This window comes from Aptenodytes forsteri, unplaced genomic scaffold, assembly GCF_000699145.1.
Source record: "Aptenodytes forsteri isolate BGI_AS27 unplaced genomic scaffold, ASM69914v1 Scaffold319, whole genome shotgun sequence".
Lineage (NCBI taxonomy): Eukaryota > Metazoa > Chordata > Aves > Sphenisciformes > Spheniscidae > Aptenodytes > Aptenodytes forsteri.
The window spans coordinates 522,964-531,981 of NW_008794715.1; positions in this window are offsets into that span (position 1 = coordinate 522,964).

Below are 9,018 nucleotides of genomic sequence, written 5' to 3' on the forward strand. Positions count from 1 at the left end.
TAAAAACACCACCTCTCTCTCCAAAAGAAAAATAAAAAAGGGCAAAAAAGCAGCGGTGTGGGGTTACCGCTGTCCTTCAGAGGCAGCTTTTCCAGAAAGGCCACTCAAGTTCCTGGCAGATTTTGAAATCAGGAAGGCTAAGCAATACTTCAGCAGGCAAAAGAAAAACACGTTGTGAAAAAGTTAACGAGTCGTAATGCGCAGTGAGTTTTAATGTAAAATAAGTTGTTTCAAGTGTTTGGATCTTAAAATCGATTAAGTCCTTTAAGGATGAAATACGGATGTGTTTGTACAATATTTATGGACCTCCCAAACTGTCTAAATTCGGACACAGGCTGACAAGTCGTATTCTGGCCTAACAAAGCTTCCCAAATCAAGGAGAATTCCCGAAAGACAAGACCACCGTTTTCCGATACAGAAGACTGGCAATACCACACAGGCACAGCAAAAATCTCAGATTTAAAAAAAAAAAAACCTATCATCACCACAAAACAAAAAAACACCCCAAAACCACAACCAAAAATGAACAGGCATAAATAGGGCCTATGGTAACCATGGGCTTAACTTGTCTGAGGTTTGCTGTTACTTATTTGCTCACAAATTTGTGTGCTTTTTTTTTTTTTAAGTTTCTAGCTATGATGTTTGAATTAAGGGTATGGCAAGCTTTTCACCTAAGTAAATGAATGCAGAAAATGGGCCTTCATATGTGAATTATTTAAAAACATATATTTTAATATTTATTCTGCCTAGTTTGGCCTTGAACTTTTTAATTTTCCCAAGCAATTTTTTTTTTATTTTATTTTGTATCCCCCCTTTTTTTATACCAAATAGGTCAGCTTGTATTTTCTTATGCATTCATTATATTTTTCACTACATGATGCAATAAGAGGTGTCTAAACGAGCTTAAAAGTTACTCAGTCACACCAGAGTCATGTTTAAGCATAGATTTAAATAAATGCAGTCAGAATAAATTTGTTCTGTAGTTGTGTTAAGGCAATCAGCTTTTATCTGAAAGACATTTGATAACTTACTATGCAAAAGAATGCAACTGAAGCTTCATTTCTGGCTTCACATAATGTTTTTGGTTCCATCTAAGATTTTTGCTTTATTACTATTGCATAGTTTATAATTATAGTGTTAAGAACTGTTTTCGGTAGATGTTTTAATCACAGCAACTAATGCTTGGAACGAGCCTGCTTCAATCTGTTGGTAACAGAGGCCTACAATTAATATGCTTAAATATGAAGGTTTTCAGTTGTAATCTCCTTTAGAGAATAAACATGCCTTCAGAGTAATGGTTTGCTTTGGGGATTGTTTATTGAACCTGGATTAGAAAGCTATCGGGCCATTACGAACTGTTTATCGCAATTCTGCCAGTTGACAATTGGTATACATTTGAGAGATTATTGCGGAAATCTTTATGGGACCATCACAGGCCAACCATTAACTGGGACAAATGTGAAATCCAGTCAGACCATCACCATCAAAATGATACTACCTGTGCACTGCTGCAAGTTAGGTTTTCAGTGTCTGTATAAAGGCCTCAGAAGCAGAGAAATTTGCCAATCTAGACATAAAGCATCTCAATCCCACAACATAAAACTGAGAAAAGAATTCTCCAGGCTTTCATTTTAACGATAAATATTAAGCACTACAATACCACATCTACCTGAGAACACTACAACAGCTGTGTCCCCCTAAGATGTTGATCCTTCAAAATTCAACCCTCAGTTCTCCTTTTGATTTCAGTAAGACGTGTAAGAGGGCTCTGGTGCTGGAGCTGGTCCCACCAAGGCTGCCTGCCACCTTTCCTTCTCTGATTCCTGTCTCTGAAATACCCTTCAGCTGGAGGTGGAAAGAGGGGCAGGGGTTTGGGAAGAAGCCATTCAAAAAGCACTGGGCAGGGGGTGTTAACTGTGACAAGGCTCAGGAGAATGGTGGAAAACAATACTGATAACCAAAAATGGGATTGTTTTACTCTCTTCCAGCAAGGGCCAGGAAAAATTGCTTCAGATGTGAGTTACGATTCTCAAGTTTCCTCAGGACACACAGTAGTAAAAAATGCTTAAGAGGAAATATAAAATAGTTGGCTATGTAGAAATTTAATATGAATAATATTATCTGTACTCTGTAAAATCTGAGTGTTGTCAAAGTGGAATTTGAGATTTTCTACCGGACTGAAGTCTCAAATAGCTCTAATTAACAGCTAGGAAGGCCTCTATAGGCTATGTTTACTTGCACGGTGTTACATACTTCAGTAGTCCCGGGAAGTTCAGTGGTACTGACTGGCCTTGGGAGAACAGGTTGGCTTTACAGAGGACCTCTCTCCAAATGATGAACCCCTCTAAGACTGGAGGCACTGAACTTAGTATCCCAAGATACTAAGTTATCTTTAATTTAATAAAAGATATTTTTAAAAAAATACTTAAGTTCAGAATTGGTGACCATTCGAGTCCCCTGAATTGTTAGTAACCAGGTTATTGCTGCCCGTGATATTATGAATTACTGGTATTACTGTGTGTACTGATATTTAAGCTAATACATCTGGAGACTCTTGAGATGATACATCTTAAGATCTGTTTACTCTCTCAACTGTATGCTTTCTCAATGCCACATGAAAACTCGGGTCTCGCAGTAGAGCCCTCAAATAAGTCAAATCTATGGAACTAAATTCAGGTTATAGCCAACCTGTCTTCTTTCAATTAATGATCTGTAAACACTTCCTGAAACATTAGATTTTACTATAAATCCTTTGACCTTTATTTTTCACTGTTACATAATGTTGTTTGCATATTCAATGTCTGTCTTGCATTTTTTCACCTTCCTATTTTTCATTTTACATGAAAATGTGGCTGACAAGTAAAATAAATCCCATCTCAGAAGTGTTCTCATTCCAATAAAGACAAAAAAATTAACCAAACTTCCATTGACCAGGTAAATAAAGTTCTTACATTCATTTTTACACTGTTTCTGTCCATCTACTTATCTCTTTTAATGTAAAAAGATGCAGATTTTGATTTTTTTAAAATATAAATAATAAAAAAAGACAATTCTGATACCAGTACCTATCTTTCACAGAATTAAACCCACTTTAAATTTACCAAACCACTTATGCAGCATTAAGGGAAAAGTATACAAATATTTCCAATATTCAGGAAATACAGCCTTAACACACTGCAGCAGTAAGAGCTGACCATGAACGCCCCTAAATTTGTTGAGCTCTGAAATACTTACAACATTTCTGGTCAAAGTTGATCTTTTTCAGTCCCGCAGCTAGATCTAGCAGCCCAGCTGTCCGGGGAACTCCCATGTTACCGTACCATACCTAGCCATCTCTGTGCTTAAGACAAGTATTACTGTTACTTTGGGGTCATTTTACCATTATTTTTTTATAGGTGCTGTAAAAAGGTTTGAAAAACGAGTCCTATAAAGTTGCCAACCCAAGAAGGTTGAGAAACGTTATGATAAATGGCTTTAGCAGAGGCTTCGGAGGTGGGTGGGGTAATGGGCTTCTATTTCCTCTCCCGATTAGCCCTTTGCTTCTGTGGAAGAAAACACCCGTAAGACTTGTAGTGAGGTGGGGGTTTTTATAGTCTGTTAAAAAAACCCAGGTATTTACATATACGTGTACTATATGCATATACTATATATGCATATACTATGTAGACTATAGTGTGTATATATATACACATACACACTATATGCTTTCTCTTTCTCCTTCTCTCTGGTATTATATATGATCAAAGCATCCTAGCCTGTCTAGTGAAAATACCTCTACTGTTTGCATGAGAAGCAGCAATCTCCTAGCTGGCAGCTGTCTTCACGACACACGCAGCCGAGCCGTTACCTGCTGCAGCCAAGTAGACGGTGATGAACACATGCGTTGTCTATTTTAGATCACAAAGCATAACCTGGGAGAAAAGGCAGACTGAATTCTGCACATTGACAAAACCCATCTCCTAGCTGCTTCTCAAACTGCCGTTAAAAAACTAAGGACAATCCACTTTTTAAAGCTGTTGTGAAGATTAAAGAATGCGAGTGTGCTCAGGCACTTTGGGGATTGTTTTGATTAGTATATGTAATTTTATTCATATTTTTTCAGTGATAGAATGGTTCTTAAAAAAGGAGCAGGAGATTTGGGATTAACCTCTGAATTTTCTTGAACTAAATCAATAGAGGTTTTGTTTGTACAGACCTCAGTAAGGCAGGGATTCCACCCTTGACCATAGAAGGAGTTTCTCATTAGATATTAATTTATGATACATCGAATTGGAACTTAAAACCCCCTATGAAGGAACAGCCTGCTAACAAACAGTACGGCTCTGGGTAAATTGAGTTGAGCGCTTGCATTCTGGGAATTTTTGCAAAATGTTTATCTTTAGAAACAGCTTTAAAAAAATGCCCAAGGCTATCAACCGTGCTGGGCTCAGCAATAAGGAGAGGGATACTGATACATGCAAACTGACTTCAGTTCTCTAAACAGGAGAAGGAGAAAAAAACACGTTGAAACTTTGATCTCCACAATAGTGCAACAAGCTTCCTTTCTGTATTGTATGTGAATTTATAAATAAGACTCATTATTGACTAAGGGAAGTTGATGCAATTCTCCAAGCAATGGGTCTTAAGATAAGAGTTTTGGCTACTGTATCTTCTGCTGGGTCGCTTACCTTCCCATTTTTGCAGCACGGCTCTTAAATTACTCCAGCAGTAAGGCCTTGAAACAGTCAATTTTCTGAAGGCTTATGGAAAACACAGACTACAGTATTTCCACGTATTTGTAAGATGTGTCAGAGGTATGTGCATTAAAGGATTGTAAATGTTTAAACAGAAAGTGGTTTTAATTCTAGAGAAAGATAGAAAACTTTATTACTTTAAAATACAAAGAAAAGCCACTCTCGCCTCTCAGGCACCCCCTGACTCACAAGCAGTTTCACAGAAGGCTTCTGGCTTTGAACCAGTATCCTCTAGTCTTCAGAAAGAGGTTGCAGAGCAGAGCGTGACTTCAGCTGACGCTGCAGCCATCTGGGATCTCCGCAGGATGGGAGGGACAGAGCGTACCCGATCCCAGTTCCTGTGTGACAGCCTGCCCTGGATGAAGGGAGAAATTTGGCCTGGATCGCCGTTTGTAGCACATTAACAATGTTACGTCCCTAAACCATGAAGGCACCCTGGTGCCTGGAAAGAAAAGCAAACAGGAACCTTGGCAAACGCGGAACAGGCAGAACCCAAAGGCTTTGAAGTGACAAGTACACAGGTATACGTGTGTGTGCGTATATTATACATACATGTATATGTATAAAGAGTGAACAAAAATGTTAGCTCTCTAGCCTTATTTTTTGAGCCAATTCATGATTTTTATGCCTGTGGCTGGCAGCATGTGCAACTCCCTGTGGCAGCTGAAACTAGGCTTTAAGAGGCTTTGTAATACAGGCTGAAGAGAGCCCTTGGTCCAGAGTGAACAAGTGGTGGAGCTGCTGGTTCTCAGCCAGGCCGGGATCAGCAGCGAGGCTGCAGACTGGGCCAGGGCGGCGGCATGCGAGGCACTGCATCAAGGTGGAATATTGCACCCAAGGCCAGTTTTCAAAATTGTGTTAAAAATTCACTGTAATGATTTTAATGGAATTTAAAAAAGGAAAGCAGTGTACTTCTGGGAGGAAATATTTGAGGAAAATAATTTGGGTAAAATTGGGCAAATATTTGTAACAAATATTTCTAGTAATGGGATATGTAGAAAAGATAAATTCCTTACCAGAGTACAGACACCAAAGAAATGGTTTTATTTAACATGGCGCTCATATTCGGTCTCTTGCATGTGGTGCTACTGCTATCCTCACACCTCTCTTCTTCTTAGTTTAGAAAAAAAAAATCTAATTACTGAAACATGCAGGCCCAAACCAGAAGCGATAAATGAAGAAATCAGCTTGATGCATCTCGCAAAAGATGAGCTCGCATACCTTGGCTTTAGGAGCTGGTATTGCTGCATGTCTACTCCCAATTAAAGTGACTTCTTCTCTGATTAAACCTGTTCAACTAGTCCTGTTCATTTAATTTTTTTTAAATACAGTAATTTAAATGTTAATTAACTCTTTGAACTTAAACAGCTATATTTCTACTAACATGTTAAAATATATGCAGGTACTTAATTTTTCCACTGTGTTTTCTCACGGTGGAGGCTTCAAACAAATGCTGACGTGAAACAAACAAACAAAAAGGAAGATTCATTCAAATGGGGCCACCAAAACTGTAAATCCTGCACATGACATTTGGACTGGGTTCACATTATTTTTTTAGTATCTGCCACTGAAACTGCCCAATAGAGCTGGACAAAAGAAAAGACTTCTAAAATCCAAACTAGCATACATGCATCAAGTTATGCATTTTAATAAATATTAGTAATAAGTAAGTATTAGAGCAGAGCTTCAATGTGTACGTGTGATCGATCCTTCCTGGGCATTTTTCATCACTCAACTTTTAAAATTCTTGTTACAAAACATATCACATAAAATTAGTTTCATTACAAGCAATTTCAAGTAAATTAATTGGAACCTTCAGGGCAGAATTTGCCTGTACAAGCCTACGCCTCCCTCGTTTCTATAAATCTTTCTTACTTTCCTTCCCTACATTTTAAAGTCTATATGTCTGTACTCTGGCCATCATTTTATGCATGGCTCGTTTATAACACAACAGCAGCTTGATCTCCAAATTCTTGGTTAAGCAGTGAGCCGCTAACACCTGGAACAGAAGAGCTGAAAGACAGTATCGATGTGAAAAGTTTCAGCGAGCCAGTACCTGGAGACAGACAAGAGGCAAAGACAGTCGCGTACTCCAGAGTCTTTTCTTTTTCTCTCTCTCCCCCATTTCTCTCTCGTTCTCCCATTTGCAAGGCAGGATGAGCTGAGCCCAAAACATGAGCTATGGGAAGCAGAGGCTACTGTCAGACTTCTCATTTAATTAAAGGAGAAAGGATAATTAGGATGGTTTCTAGCCTAAACTATCCTAAAAACCGAATTCATAATTCTGGTAGTAGGCAGACTGCCAGTTTTCAGACACTTCTTTCTTACGCTAAATTTTAAATGCAGAATCATCCCTGGCTGTTAATGCAACAGTCATCTGTTCCTGCCGTGGATACATCTCTAATCTTCAAGTTTCAGATAGCAGTTGCAGGCATTCCTAAGCAATAAAAAAGTCAGTATTCTGAAACGATTGACTCAGATATTTAAAAAAAAAAAAAAAAGTATTTCTGTTATGACCAATAACCACACAATGTTTATTTGCTCAGCAGTACTTAACCACACACGCACAAAAGGAAACTTAATTTTGTTCTCAAAGAGAGCTAGCGTTGCTGCAGACATCGGTACCTTGGCTCAGAGTCCCGGTAGGGCAATTCAGGCGGCTCACAAATGTTTTTCCCAGCCTGTGCAGGACTGATCAGTCCCAGAGAGCTTTGACAAGGTTTTTAAGGCCAGAATTAGACCGCTGTGCACACGATGCAGCTGGCATTTTCGTGGGCAGTAGGTGGCAGGATTCTGGTTTAAGATTCATCGTTGTTAAATACAGTGTTAAATACAAAAAAACCCAAAGACGCAGGTACCTGATACTGAACTGCATGAAATTGCTTCCCCCTTGCCAGGTAGGACGGTCTCGCTGCCGGAGCAAGACGTTATTTCGCTTGGCCAGAAATGCACCTCAGCGATAACCTGACCTGAAAGCACCCTTCCGTGTACAAAAACAAAGACGCTTCCTGCTCCTACGTGCTTTGCGTTTATGCCAACAGGCAACATGACTCACTCTATTTACTTTTAAAGCATGCTTTCCCTTCTAAATTACTCCAGCTAACCTGGCCTGGATGGATCCCTCCCACTGCGACGGCCAGAGCCACGGTGGTGCACGAGCCCACGTGCTGGAAGACCCACAGATCTTAGCAGTGCGTAAAACCGGGCTGCGCTGGACTTATTTTCCCTTTTTCTCGCTTTGTTTTTCTGAGATGAAGCTGCCGTTGTGTGGCTCGGAGGTTGTTCTTGCAAAGCATCAGCATTACTCATCTTACACACACACACTGCTGATGGAAACCAACACCACATGGCAGGAGGACCTCACAGTGCAAAGGCAATTGAGGAACCGAGTCTGAAAAACACACTGCGATCTAAAAAAATACCTGATTCGCTTTCTTACTTCTCTGTTCCTTTCCTCTCTGCTATATATAAAAACATTACCCGGAGCACGTTTCCCCCAGTTATGACCTTTGCCAACATTGCGTCGTCCTTTTGGTGAAGCTGTGGTGGCACAGGGCAGCCGGCGGCAAAGCGATTTCCTGGACTAGCTGAGTTCGGGCTCCATGGAGGTGCAGCATCCGCCCCGTGTTCACCTGCCGCTTCGGCACTGAGGCACCGTGTGAGCTTTCCCCTGAGAGAGGGAGGAAAAAAACCAAACAAACCCAGATGGAGTCACGGAGCAGCTACTGATGGCCAAAAAAGCCGGGGCTGCTTTTGCAGGCTGAAGCAGATAAGGTCTCCAGCAAGGCTAAACAGAAATCAGGAGATCGTCACTGCGTCCTCAAGCCTTCCTTCAAAGCTGGGGTTTTAAAGCATTTTCAAGTTTGCAGTAGAGATATTTTTTTCTGTGCAAGCCAAAGAGGATAAAACAGCATCAGCTGACATAAAAATATATCTTTCAATAGTCCCAGCGGCTCACATAGGAGTAGGTTGGGGTGGCAAAAACTTTCCTATTCAAGGTATTCAGAAACACCTTGCAACGTTCAGGCCACTAAAGCTGGTTTGTAAACAGCTATTGGACCACCCACGCATGCAGTCCCACCTTCCCCCTGAAGCCCTCACTTAAAAAATGTCAAATTCATTGTCCTGGTTTCTGTAGGGATAGAGTTAATTTCCTTCCTAGTAGCTGGTACAGTGCTGTGTTTTGGATTTAGGATGAGAACAAAGTTGATAACGCACCCATGTTTTAGTTGTTGCTAGGTAATGCTTACACTAGCCAAGGACTTTTCAGCTTCCCATGCTCTAC